At 46.4% G+C, this 14,096-nt stretch overlaps 1 protein-coding gene and 1 long non-coding RNA gene across 4 annotated transcripts in view; both read right to left on the bottom strand.

The window, feature by feature from the left end:
- Positions 1–12,732, bottom strand: part of LOC139384444 (aminopeptidase N-like) — a 77,708-nt gene extending 64,976 nt beyond the window's left edge. The window contains exon 1 of one of the 3 annotated variants that reach the window (XM_071129209.1): positions 12,388–12,732. The gene's annotated coding sequence lies outside the window, so the exon portion shown is untranslated. Of the gene's footprint in view, positions 1–12,383 lie in introns of all 3 variants that reach the window. The other 2 variants (XM_071129208.1, XM_071129210.1) reach the window with 2 other exon arrangements.
- Positions 12,733–12,991: 259 nt separating this feature from the next.
- On the bottom strand, positions 12,992–13,790 carry LOC139384443 (uncharacterized). The gene is made up of 2 exons (XR_011628859.1): positions 13,473–13,790; positions 12,992–13,241 (listed from the first exon to the last, which is right to left on the bottom strand). It is a non-coding gene; the product is annotated as an uncharacterized lncRNA (long non-coding RNA).
- Positions 13,791–14,096: the final 306 nt, after the last annotated feature.

The following is a 14,096-nucleotide window of genomic DNA, read 5'->3' as shown; positions in this document are numbered from 1 at the left end:
AGACATATCAGGGTTAGGTTGCAGGGGGTATGGAGACATATCAGGGTTAGGTTGCAGGGGGTTTGGAGACATATCAGGGTTAGGTTGCAGGGGGTATGGAGACATATCAGGGTTAGGTTGTAGGGGGTATGGAGACATATCAGGGTTAGGTTGCAGGGGGTTTGGAGACATATCAGGGTTAGGTTGCAGGGGGTTTGGAGACATATCAGGGTTAGGTTGCAGGGGGTATGGAGACATATCAGGGTTAGGTTGCAGGGGGTTTGGAGACATATCAGGGTTAGGTTGCAGGGGGTATGGAGATATATCAGGGTTAGGTTGCAGGGGGTATGGAGACATATCAGGGTTAGGTTGTAGGGGGTATGGAGACATAGGGTTAGGTTGCAGGGGGTATGGAGACATATCAGGGTTAGGTTGTAGGGGGTTTGGAGACATATCAGGGTTAGGTTGTAGGGGGTATGGAGACATATCAGGGTTAGGTTGCAGGGGGTTTGGAGACATATCAGGGTTAGGTTGCAGGGGGTATGGAGACATATCAGGGTTAGGTTGTAGGGGGTATGGAGACATAGGGTTAGGTTGCAGGGGGTATGGAGACATATCAGGGTTAGGTTGTAGGGGGTTTGGAGACATATCAGGGTTAGGTTGTAGGGGGTATGGAGACATATCAGGGTTAGGTTGCAGGGGGTTTGGAGACATATCAGGGTTAGGTTGCAGGGGGTTTGGAGACATATCAGGGTTAGGTTGCAGGGGGTATGGAGACATATCAGGGTTAGGTTGCAGGGGTTTGGAGACATATCAGGGTTAGGTTGCAGGGGGTTTGGAGACATATCAGGGTTAGGTTGCAGGGGGTTTGGAGACATATCAGGGTTAGGTTGCAGGGGGTATGGAGACATATCAGGGTTAGGTTGTAGGGGGTATGGAGACATATCAGGGTTAGGTTGCAGGGGGTTTGGAGACATATCAGGGTTAGGTTGCAGGGGGTTTGGAGACATATCAGGGTTAGGTTGCAGGGGGTATGGAGACATATCAGGGTTAGGTTGCAGGGGGTTTGGAGACATATCAGGGTTAGGTTGCAGGGGGTTTGGAGACATTTCAGGGTTAGGTTGCAGGGGGTATGGAGACATATCAGGGTTAGGTTGTAGGGGGTATGGAGACATATCAGGGTTAGGTTGCAGGGGGTTTGGAGACATATCAGGGTTAGGTTGCAGGGGGTTTGGAGACATAGGGTTAGGTTGCAGGGGGTATGGAGACATATCAGGGTTAGGTTGCAGGGGGTTTGGAGACATATCAGGGTTAGGTTGCAGGGGGTTTGGAGACATATCAGGGTTAGGTTGCAGGGGGTATGGAGACATATCAGGGTTAGGTTGCAGGGGGTTTGGAGACATAGGGTTAGGTTGCAGGGGGTATGGAGATATATCAGGGTTAGGTTGCAGGGGGTTTGGAGACATAGGGTTAGGTTGCAGGGGGTTTGGAGACATATCAGGGTTAGGTTGCAGGGGGTATGGAGACATATCAGGGTTAGGTTGCAGGGGGTATGGAGACATATCAGGGTTAGGTTGCAGGGGGTTTGGAGACATATCAGGGTTAGGTTGCAGGGGGTTTGGAGACATATCAGGGTTAGGTTGCAGGGGGTATGGAGACATATCAGGGTTAGGTTGCAGGGGGTATGGAGACATATCAGGGTTAGGTTGCAGGGGGTTTGGAGACATATCAGGGTTAGGTTGCAGGGGGTATGGAGATATATCAGGGTTAGGTTGCAGGGGGTTTGGAGACATATCAGGGTTAGGTTGCAGGGGGTTTGGAGACATATCAGGGTTAGGTTGCAGGGGGTTTGGAGACATATCAGGGTTAGGTTGCAGGGGGTTTGGAGACATATCAGGGTTAGGTTGCAGGGGGTATGGAGACATATCAGGGTTAGGTTGCAGGGGGTTTGGAGATATAGGGTTAGGTTGTAGGGGGTATGGAGACATATCAGGGTTAGGTTGCAGGGGGTATGGAGATATATCAGGGTTAGGTTGCAGGGGGTATGGAGACATATCAGGGTTAGGTTGTAGGGGGTTTGGAGACATAGGGTTAGGTTGCAGGGGGTATGGAGACATATCAGGGTTAGGTTGCAAGGGGTTTGGAGACATATCAGGGTTAGGTTGCAGGGGGTTTGGAGACATATCAGGGTTAGGTTGCAGGGGGTATGGAGACATATCAGGGTTAGGTTGCAGGGGGTATGGAGATATATCAGGGTTAGGTTGCAGGGGGTTTGGAGACATATCAGGGTTAGGTTGCAGGGGGTTTGGAGATATATCAGGGTTAGGTTGCAGGGGGTATGGAGACATATCAGGGTTAGGTTGCAGGGGGTTTGGAGACATAGGGTTAGGTTGCAGGGGGTATGGAGACATATCAGGGTTAGGTTGCAGGGGGTTTGGAGACATAGGGTTAGGTTGCAGGGGGTATGGAGATATATCAGGGTTAGGTTGCAGGGGGTTTGGAGACATATCAGGGTTAGGTTGCAGGGGGTTTGGAGACATATCAGGGTTAGGTTGCAGGGGGTTTGGAGACATATCAGGGTTAGGTTGCAAGGGGTTTGGAGACATATCAGGGTTAGGTTGCAGGGGGTTTGGAGAAATATCAGGGTTAGGTTGCAGGGGGTTTGGAGACATATCAGGGTTAGGTTGCAGGGGGTTTGGAGACATTTCAGGGTTAGGTTGCAGGGGGTATGGAGACATATCAGGGTTAGGTTGTAGGGGGTATGGAGACATATCAGGGTTAGGTTGCAGGGGGTTTGGAGACATATCAGGGTTAGGTTGCAGGGGGTTTGGAGACATAGGGTTAGGTTGCAGGGAGTATGGAGACATATCAGGGTTAGGTTGCAGGGGGTTTGGAGACATATCAGGGTTAGGTTGCAGGGTGTTTGGAGACATATCAGGGTTAGGTTGCAGGGGGTATGGAGACATATCAGGGTTAGGTTGTAGGGGGTATGGAGACATATCAGGGTTAGGTTGCAGGGGGTTTGGAGATATATCATGGTTAGGTTGCAGGGGGTTTGGAGACATATCAGGGTTAGGTTGCAGGGGGTTTGGAGACATATCAGGGTTAGGTTGCAGGGGGTTTGGAGACATATCAGGGTTAGGTTGCAGGGGGTTTGGAGACATATCAGGGTTAGGTTGCAGGGGGTATGGAGACATATCAGGGTTAGGTTGCAGGGGGTTTGGAGACATATCAGGGTTAGGTTGCAGGGGGTATGGAGACATATCAGGGTTAGGTTGCAGGGGGTTTGGAGACATATCAGGGTTAGGTTGCAGGGGGTATGGAGACATATCAGGGTTAGGTTGCAGGGGGTATGGAGACATATCAGGGTTAGGTTGCAGGGGGTTTGGAGACATATCAGGGTTAGGTTGCAGGGGGTTTGGAGACATATCAGGGTTAGGTTGCAGGGGGTATGGAGACATATCAGGGTTAGGTTGCAGGGGGTATGGAGACATATCAGGGTTAGGTTGCAGGGGGTTTGGAGACATATCAGGGTTAGGTTGCAGGGGGTATGGAGATATATCAGGGTTAAGTTGCAGGGGGTTTGGAGACATATCAGGGTTAGGTTGCAGGGGGTTTGGAGACATATCAGGGTTAGGTTGCAGGGGGTTTGGAGACATATCAGGGTTAGGTTACAGGGGGTTTGGAGACATATCAGGGTTAGGTTGCAGGGGGTATGGAGACATATCAGGGTTAGGTTGCAGGGGGTTTGGAGACATATCAGGGTTAGGTTGCAGGGGGTTTGGAGATATAGGGTTAGGTTGTAGGGGGTATGGAGACATATCAGGGTTTGGTTGCAGGGGGTATGGAGATATATCAGGGTTAGGTTGCAGGGGGTATGGAGACATATCAGGGTTAGGTTGTAGGGGGTTTGGAGACATAGGGTTAGGTTGCAGGGGGTATGGAGACATATCAGGGTTAGGTTGCAAGGGGTTTGGAGACATATCAGGGTTAGGTTGCAGGGGGTTTGGAGACATATCAGGGTTAGGTTGCAGGGGGTATGGAGACATATCAGGGTTAGGTTGCAGGGGGTATGGAGATATATCAGGGTTAGGTTGCAGGGGGTTTGGAGACATATCAGGGTTAGGTTGCAGGGGGTTTGGAGATATATCAGGGTTAGGTTGCAGGGGGTATGGAGACATATCAGGGTTAGGTTGCAGGGGGTTTGGAGACATAGGGTTAGGTTGCAGGGGGTATGGATACATATCAGGGTTAGGTTGCAGGGGGTTTGGAGACATAGGGTTAGGTTGCAGGGGGTATGGAGATATATCAGGGTTAGGTTGCAGGGGGTTTGGAGACATATCAGGGTTAGGTTGCAGGGGGTTTGGAGACATATCAGGGTTAGGTTGCAGGGGGTTTGGAGACATATCAGGGTTAGGTTGCAGGGGGTTTGGAGACATATCAGGGTTAGGTTGCAGGGGGTTTGGAGACATATCAGGGTTAGGTTGTAGGGGGTATGGAGACATATCAGGGTTAGGTTGCAGGGGGTTTGGAGACATATCAGGGTTAGGTTGCAGGGGGTTTGGAGACATATCAGGGCCAGGTTGCACATTACCTGATATCAACAACAGAAGAATAACTAGGCACCTCTGTTTAATAACCTTGAACGGCTTCTCTTTTTTAAGAGACCTACTGCAAGCGAATTTCATTGTCTAATGGAGGGGAGAGCACATTGTCTAATGGAGGGGAGAGCACATTGTCTAATGGAGGGGAGAGCACATTGTCAGATGTACGGGATAGCACATTGTCAGATGGAGGGGAGAGCACATTGTCAGATGGAGAGGAGAGCACATTGTCAGATGTACGGGAGAGCACATCGTCAGATGTACGGGAGAGCACATCGTCATATGTACAGGAGAGCACATTGTCAGACGTACGGGAGAGCACATTGTCAGACGTACAGGAGAGCACATTGTCAGATGTACAGGAGAGCACATTGTCAGATGTACAGGAGAGCACATTGTCAGACGTACAGGAGAGCACATTGTCAGACGTACAGGAGAGCACATTGTCAGACGTACAGGAGAGCACATTGTCAGACGTACAGGAGAGCACATTGTCAGACGTACGTTTGGAGACATATCAGGGTTAGGTTGTAGGGGGTATGGAGACATATCAGGGTTAGGTTGCAGGGGGTTTGGAGACATATCAGGGTTAGGTTGCAGGGGGTTTGGAGACATATCAGGGCCAGGTTGCACATTACCTGATATCAACAACAGAAGAATAACTAGGCACCTCTGTTTAATAACCTTGAACGGCTTCTCTTTTTTAAGAGACCTACTGCAAGCGAATTTCATTGTCTAATGGAGGGGAGAGCACATTGTCTAATGGAGGGGAGAGCACATTGTCTAATGGAGGGGAGAGCACATTGTCAGATGTACGGGATAGCACATTGTCAGATGGAGGGGAGAGCACATTGTCAGATGGAGAGGAGAGCACATTGTCAGATGTACGGGAGAGCACATCGTCAGTTGTACGGGAGAGCACATCGTCATATGTACAGGAGAGCACATTGTCAGACGTACGGGAGAGCACATTGTCAGACGTACAGGAGAGCACATTGTCAGACGTACAGGAGAGCACATTGTCAGATGTACAGGAGAGCACATTGTCAGACGTACAGGAGAGCACATTGTCAGACGTACAGGAGAGCACATTGTCAGACGTACAGGAGAGCACATTGTCAGACGTACAGGAGAGCACATTGTCAGACGTACAGGAGAGCACATTGTCAGACGTACAGGAGAGCACATTGTCAGACGTACAGGAGAGCACATTGTCAGACGTACAGGAGAGCACATTGTCAGATGTACAGGAGAGCACATTGTCAGATGTACAGGAGAGCACATTGTCAGACGTACAGGAGAGCACATTGTCAGACGTACAGGAGAGCACATTGTCAGACGTACAGGAGAGCACATTGTCAGACGTACAGGAGAGCACATTGTCAGATGTACTCAACCAGCGGCAATGTTCGTTTTCTCCAGAGTTCAGTAAAGTCAGTGCATAAAGAAATACCACGAGAATTGTCATTTTCTCTGAGAGATGTAGGAAATAGAGGCCACGGTAAGGGGAGAGAGGAACTGTGTGTCTGTATGTGAGTGTGTGAGTAGATCAGGTGTGGGGGTGGATTCAGAGAACGGGTTGGGGAGCTGCCGCTGACAGCCAGGCGGGAGAGGGTAGAGGAGCAGCTTGGACGAGACACTCTGCAGAGGGAAAGCTGAGGACAGAACTCAGGTCAGAGGTCAGCCAGAGAGACGGTTACTTTGGTCAAGTTCAAGTAAAAGAAGTGCCAATAGCAAGAAAACTACACAACAAGGAAGTAGATGTTTGGATCATTGAGGGAGAAAACTACACAACAAGGAAGTAGATGTTTGGATCATTGAGGGAGAAAACTACACAACAAGGAAGTAGATGTTTGGATCATTGAGGGAGAAAACTACACAACAAGGAAGTAGATGTTTGGATCATTGAGGGAGAAAACTACACAACAAGGAAGTAGATGTTTGGATCATTGAGGGAGAAAACTACACAACAAGGAAGTAGATGTTTGGATCATTGAGGGAGAAAACTACACAACAAGGAAGTAGATGTTTGGATCGTTGAGGGAGAAAACTACACAACAAGGAAGTAGATGTTTGGATCATTGAGGGAGAAAACTACACAACAAGGAAGTAGATGTTTGGATCATTGAGGGAGAAAACTACACAACAAGGAAGTAGATGTTTGGATCATTGAGGGAGAAAACTACACAACAAGGAAGTAGATGTTTGGATCATTGAGGGAGAAAACTACACAACAAGGAAGTAGATGTTTGGATCATTGAGGGAGAAAACTACACAACAAGGAAGTAGATGTTTGGATCATTGAGGGAGAAAACTACACAACAAGGAAGTAGATGTTTGGATCATTGAGGGAGAAAACTACACAACAAGGAAGTAGATGTTTGGATCGTTGAGGGAGAAAACTACACAACAAGGAAGTAGATGTTTGGATCATTGAGGGAGAAAACTACACAACAAGGAAGTAGATGTTTGGATCATTGAGGGAGAAAACTACACAACAAGGAAGTAGATGTTTGGATCATTGAGGGAGAAAACTACACAACAAGGAAGTAGATGTTTGGATCATTGAGGGAGAAAACTACACAACAAGGAAGTAGATGTTTGGATCATTGAGGGAGAAAACTACACAACAAGGAAGTAGATGTTTGGATCATTGAGGGAGAAAACTACACAACAAGGAAGTAGATGTTTGGATCATTGAGGGAGAAAACTACACAACAAGGAAGTAGATGTTTGGATCATTGAGGGAGAAAACTACACAACAAGGAAGTAGATGTTTGGATCATTGAGGGAGAAAACTACACAACAAGGAAGTAGATGTTTGGATCATTGAGGGAGAAAACTACACAACAAGGAAGTAGATGTTTGGATCATTGAGGGAGAAAACTACAGGGAATAGGGTGATACTATAGGTCAACCCCATACCCTTGACTGACCATAAATGACCCCCTGTTGACCTGTGACCCTGGTAGTGTACTATACAGGGAATAGGGTGATACTATAGGTCAACCCCCTACCACTGTGATTAGGTATCAACACTTTACCACTACACTGTGATTAGGTATCAACACTTTACCATTACACTGTGATTAGGTATCAACACTTTACCATTACACTGTGATTAGGTATCAACACTTTACCACTACACTGTGATTAGGTATCAACACTTTACCATTACACTGTGATTAGGTATCAACACTTTACCATTACACTGTGATTAGGTATCAACACTTTACCATTACACTGTGATTAGGTATCAACACTTTACCATTACACTGTGATTAGGTATCAATACTTTACCACTACACTGTGATTTAGTAACATCTGTTATGGGCTACAGACAATGAGGTCCTTAGCCTGTTTGTGCTATCATGCCAACTCTAACCTACTGATGTGAAGCAACATACCGGTAGAACCATAATATGAATGTATATGACAGCTGTTTAACATACCATAATATTAATGTATATGACATGTGTGTAACATACCGGTAGTACCCTGGGTTGGTAACTGTCATGGTCAAAACATTGATACAACAGTAGTTAAGACGGGGTGAAGTCTGTCCATAATAAATCGCTGCTCTGCCTTCTAAACAACACTATCAACAAGGCAGGTCCTACAGGCCCTAGTTTCTACCTTCTTAACAACACTATCAACAAGGCAGGTCCTACAGGCCCTAGTTTCTACCTTCTTAACAACACTATCAACAAGGCAGGTCCTACAGGCCCTAGTTTCTACCTTCTTAACAACACTATCAACAAGGCAGGTCCTACAGGCCCTAGTTTCTACCTTCTTAACAACACTATCAACAAGGCAGGTCCTACAGGCCCTAGTTTCTACCTTCTTAACAACACTATCAACAAGGCAGGTCCTACAGGCCCTAGTTTCTACCTTCTTAACAACACTATCAACAAGGCAGGTCCTACAGGCCCTAGTTTCTACCTTCTTAACAACACTATCAACAAGGCAGGTCCTAAAGGCCCTAGTTTCTACCTTCTTAACAACACTATCAACAAGGCAGGTCCTACAGGCCCTAGTTTCTACCTTCTTAACAACACTATCAACAAGGCAGGCACTACAGGCCCTAGTTTCTACCTTCATAACAACACTATCAACAAGGCAGGTCCTACAGACCCTAGTTTCTACCTTCTTAACAACACTATCAACAAAGCAGGTCCTACAGGCCCTAGTTTCTTCCGTCTTAACAGCACTATCAACAAGGCAGGTCCTACAGGCCCTAGTTTCTACCTTCTAAACAACATTATCAACAAGGCAGGTCCTACAGGCCCTAGTTTTGTCACACCTTGACTACTGTTCAGTCATGTGGTCAGGTGCTACAAAGAGGGCCTTAGGAACATTGCATTTGGTTCAGAACAGAGCAGCACGGCTGGCCCTTGGATGGACACAGAGAGCTAATATTAATAATATGCATTTCAATCTCTCCTGGCTCAAAGTGGAGGGGAGATTGACTTCATCCCGAATTGTATTTATGAGAGTTATCGACATGTTGAATGCACCGAGCTGTCTGTCTAAACTACTGGCACACAGCTCAGACACCCATGACTACCTCACAAGACATGCCACCAGAGGTCTCTTCACAGTCCCCAAGTCCAGATCAGACTATGGGAGGCACAAAGTACTACATAGATCCATGACTACATGGAACTCTATTCCACAGTACTGCATAGAGACATGACTACATGGAACTCTATTCCACATCAGGAAACTGATGCAGCATAATAAACCCCACGAAGAGTAGATGCTGCCTTGGCAGGAACTAATGGGGATACATACTGAACCCCAGGAAGAGTAGCTGCTGCCTTGGCAGGAACTAATGGGGATCCATAATAAACCCCAGGAAGAGTAGCTGCTGCCTTGGCAGAAACTAATGGGGAACCATAACAAACCCCAGGAAGAGTAGCTGCTGCCTTGGCAGGAACTAATGGGGATCCATAATAAACTCCAGGAAGAGTAGCTGCTGCCTTGGCAGGAACTAATGGGGATACATACTGAACCCCAGGAAGAGTAGCTGCTGCCTTGGCAGGAACTAATGGGGATCCATAATAAACCCCAGGAAGAGTAGCTGCTGCCTTGGCAGAAACTAATGGGGAACCATAACAAACCCCAGGAAGAGTATCTGCTGCCTTGGCATGAACTAATGGGGATACATACTAAACCCCAGGAAGAGTAGCTGCTGCCTTGGCAGGAACTAATGCTGATCCATAATAAACCCCATGAAGAGTAGCTGCTGCCTTGGCAGGAACTAATGGGGATACATACTAAACCCCAGGAAGAGTAGCTGCTGCCTTGGCAGGAACTAATGGGGATCCATAATAAACCCCAGGAAGAGTAGCTGCTGCCTTGGCAGGAACTAATGGGGATCCATAATAAACCCCAGGAAGAGTAGCTGCTGCCTTGGCAGGAACTAATGGGGATCCATAATAAACCCCAGGAAGAGTAGCTGCTGCCTTGGCAAGAACTAATGGAGATCCATAATAAACCCCAGGAAGAGTAGCTGCTGCCTTGACAGGAACTAATGGAGATCCATAATAAACCCCAGGAAGAGTAGCTGCTGCCTTGGTAGGAACTAATGGGGATCCATAATAAACCCCAGGAAGAGTAGCTGCTGCCTTGGCAGGAACTAATGGGGATACATAATAAACCCCAGGAAGAGTAGCTGCTGCCTTGGCAGGAACTAATGCTGAACCATAATAAACCCCAGGAAGAGTAGCTGCTGCCTTGGCAGGAACTAATGGGGATACATACTAAACCCCAGGAAGAGTATCTGCTGCCTTGGCAGGAACTAATGGGGATCCATAATACACCCCAGGAAGAGTAGCTGCTGCCTTGGCAGGAACTAATGGGGATCCATAATAAACCCCAGGAAGAGTAGCTGCTGCCTTGGCAGGAACTAATGGGGATCCATAATAAACCCCAGGAAGAGTAGCTGCTTCCTTGGCATGAACTAATGGGGATCCATAATAAACCCCAGGAAGAGTAGCTGCTGCCTTGGCAGGAACTAATGGGGATCCATAATAAACCCCAGGAAGAGTAGCTGCTGCCTTGACAGGAACTAATGGGGATCCATAATAAACCCCAGGAAGAGTAGCTGCTGCCTTGGCAGGAACTAATGGGGATACATAATAAACCCCAGGAAGAGTAGCTGCTGCCTTGGCAGGAACTAATGGGGATCCATAATAAACCCCAGGAAGAGTAGCTGCTGCCTTGGCAGGAACTAATGGGGATCCATAATAAACCCCAGGAAGAGTAGCTGCTGCCTTGGCAGGAACTAATGGGGATCCATAATAAACCCCAGGAAGAGTAGCTGGAGCCTTGGCAGGAACTAATGGGGATCCATAATAAACCCCAGGAAGAGTAGCTGCTGCCTTGACAGGAACTAATGGGGATCCATAATAAACCCCAGGAAGAGTAGCTGCTGCCTTGGCATGAACTAATGGGGATCCATAATAAACCCCAGGAAGAGTAGCTTCTGCCTTGGCAGGAACTAATGGGGATCCATAATAAACCCCAGGAAGAGTAGCTTCTGCCTTGGCAGGAACTAATGGGGATCCATAATAAACCCCAGGAAGAGTAGCTTCTGCCTTGGCAGAAACTAATGGGTATCCATAATAAACCCCAGGAAGAGTAGCTTCTGCCTTGGCAGAAACTAATGGGGATCCATAATAAACCCCAGGAAGAGTAGCTGCTGCCTTGACAGGAACTAATGGAGATCCATAATAAACCCCAGGAAGAGTAGCTGCTGCCTTGACAGGAACTAATGGGGATCCATAATAAACCCCAGGAAGAGTAGCTGCTGCCTTGACAGGAACTAATGGGGATCCATAATAAACCCCAGGAAGAGGAGCTGCTGCCTTGGCAGGAACTAATGGGGATCCATAATAAACCCCAGGAAGAGTAGCTGCTGCCTTGGCAGGAACTAATGAGGATCCTTAATAAACCCCAGGAAGAGTAGCTGCTGCCTTGGCATGAACTAATGGGGATCCATAATAAACCCCAGGAAGAGTAGCTGCTGCCTTGGCAGGAATTAATGGGGATCCATAATAAACCCCAGGAAGAGTAGCTGCTGCCTTGGCAGGAACTAATGGGGATCCATAATAAACCCCAGGAAGAGTAGCTGCTGCCTTGGCAGGAACTAATGCTGAACCATAATAATAATAAGACCTAATAAACTGGCCAGGGTGGCAGACCTAATAAACTGGCCAGGGTGGCATACCTAATAAACTGGCCAGGGTGGCATAACTAATAAACTGGCCAGGGTAGCATACCTAATAAACTGTGGTATATGGCAGATGTAAGGCATGGTGGATGTGTTAGTCCTCCATCCGTCAGAGCGAGCGAGCGAGAGAGAGAGAGAGAGGTTGAAGACCTGTGTGTGACTGATGGTGGTTTCCAGGGATCAGGTTTCCAGGAAGCCTGTTCAGGGTCTTTCAGTTCAGGGTGACTCCTCTGTAACTACTAACACCTGGTGTTTCAATGAAGCAGCAGCAACAATACACAGCTACAACCACATTAACTCTTCACATATCACTCTGAATGAACCACAGAGACATGTTGCAAAAAGCTAAATTAATCTCTCACCCGTATACTTTAAACAACCCCCAGAACAAGCCTCGTCAACAGAGGACCATATGTGGAATAAATCCTGGCTGAGACAGCCTGACACATTGATATGAACTCTGCTTCTGATCAAACACGACACGCAAATCCAGAGGCATAACTAGCTGTACCTTCATGCTGTTTTACTGTCACACTAGAAGACTAAAAGACAAAACACAGTACATACCAGGTAGGAACTGATGTCCAGACTGAGTGACCAGACGATCCCAAACAGACTGCTGTGAAGCAACACACACGGACGGACTCATTCAGATCCCATGTGTTAGTGTAGAGGTGGGAGATACCTCAGGTTTTCCTGTTCCAACTGCACTAGATGGAAAAACGGCTGTCGGAGGGAAGGGAACGACCCACCCTGAATCCTACAGGACGGGGTTGGAATGCGTGTCTGTCAGAGTGGATGTGAAAGAAACTTGGAACTCACTGTGGTGTTCTTTGGACCTGATGGCAGGAAAGGAAACCACGGCAGTAGAGAACATGATCAGTACTGACCACAGGATCACTCCCAAACGGCACCCTATTCCCTATATAGTGCACTACTTTTGATCAGAGCTCTATGAGCCCTATGGGCTAAAGTAGTGCACGAAATAGGGAGCCATTTAGGATGCAGCCCACAGACTTGTGACTGTGACTAACATTCTGAGGTCGGCTGGTAAGACATGACTGTAGTCTTCTGAGAAAAGACACACAAAACGAGGTGTTGACAAAAGTTTGTTGTTGTTACTGTACAAACAGTATACTTGGAAAAGGCACAAAATAAACAGTCCAGAACACAAGTTTCCCCTGCCATTTTATTGTTCTAAGGGAATGTAGCAGCAACACTTATAACATGGATATATCTTCACCATTACAATGTTCTGGATAGAAGTGGTCTTGGAAAACGCTTTGAGAAGGTTGCAGACAGACAACAGAATCAGGTTCATTCAATATTTAGGCCTGTTTACTCCTCTGATTCCTGCCGACTCTGACTGACTGTATTGTCGGCCTTCTTGATGGCAGCTCTTGGTATACACCAGAAACCACCTATTAAATATGACAGGACATGATACCAAACCAATCAATTAAATATGACTGGACATGATACCAAACCAATCAATTAAATATGACAGGACATGATACCAAACCAATCAATTAAATATGACATGATACCAAACCAATCAATTAAATATGACAGGACATGATACCAAACCAATCAATTAAATATGACATGATACCAAACCAATCAATTAAATATGACAGGACATGATACCAAACCAATTAAATATGACAGGACATGATACCAAACCAATCAATTAAATATGACATGATACCAAACCAATCAATTAAATATGACAGGACATGATACCAAACCAATCAATTAAATATGACTGGACATGATACCAAACCAATCAATTAAATATGACTGGACATGATACCAAACCAATCAATTAAATATGACATGATACCAAACCAATCAATTAAATATGACAGGACATGATACCAAACCAATCAATTAAATATGACTGGACATGATACCAAACCAATCAATTAAATATGACAGGACATGATACCAAACCAATCAATTAAATATGACTAGACATGATACCAAACCAATCAATTAAATATGACATGATACCAAACCAATCAATTAAATATGATATGACATGATACCAAATCAATCAATTAAATATGACAGGACATGATACCAAACCAATTAAATATGACTAGACATGATACCATGGGGCAGCAGGGTAGCCTAGTGGTTAGAGCGTTGGACTAGTAACTGGAAGGTTGCAAGTTCAAATCCCTGAGCTGACAAGGTACAAATCTGTCATTCTGCCCCTGAACACACTGTTCCTAGGTCTTCATTGAAAATAAGAATTTGTTCTTAACTGACTA

Source organism: Oncorhynchus clarkii, chromosome 26, assembly GCF_045791955.1.
Source record: "Oncorhynchus clarkii lewisi isolate Uvic-CL-2024 chromosome 26, UVic_Ocla_1.0, whole genome shotgun sequence".
NCBI classification, from domain to species: Eukaryota; Metazoa; Chordata; class Actinopteri; order Salmoniformes; family Salmonidae; genus Oncorhynchus; species Oncorhynchus clarkii.
Note: the sequence above shows the minus strand (reverse complement) of the source record. Positions and strands in the feature narration are given on the sequence as shown.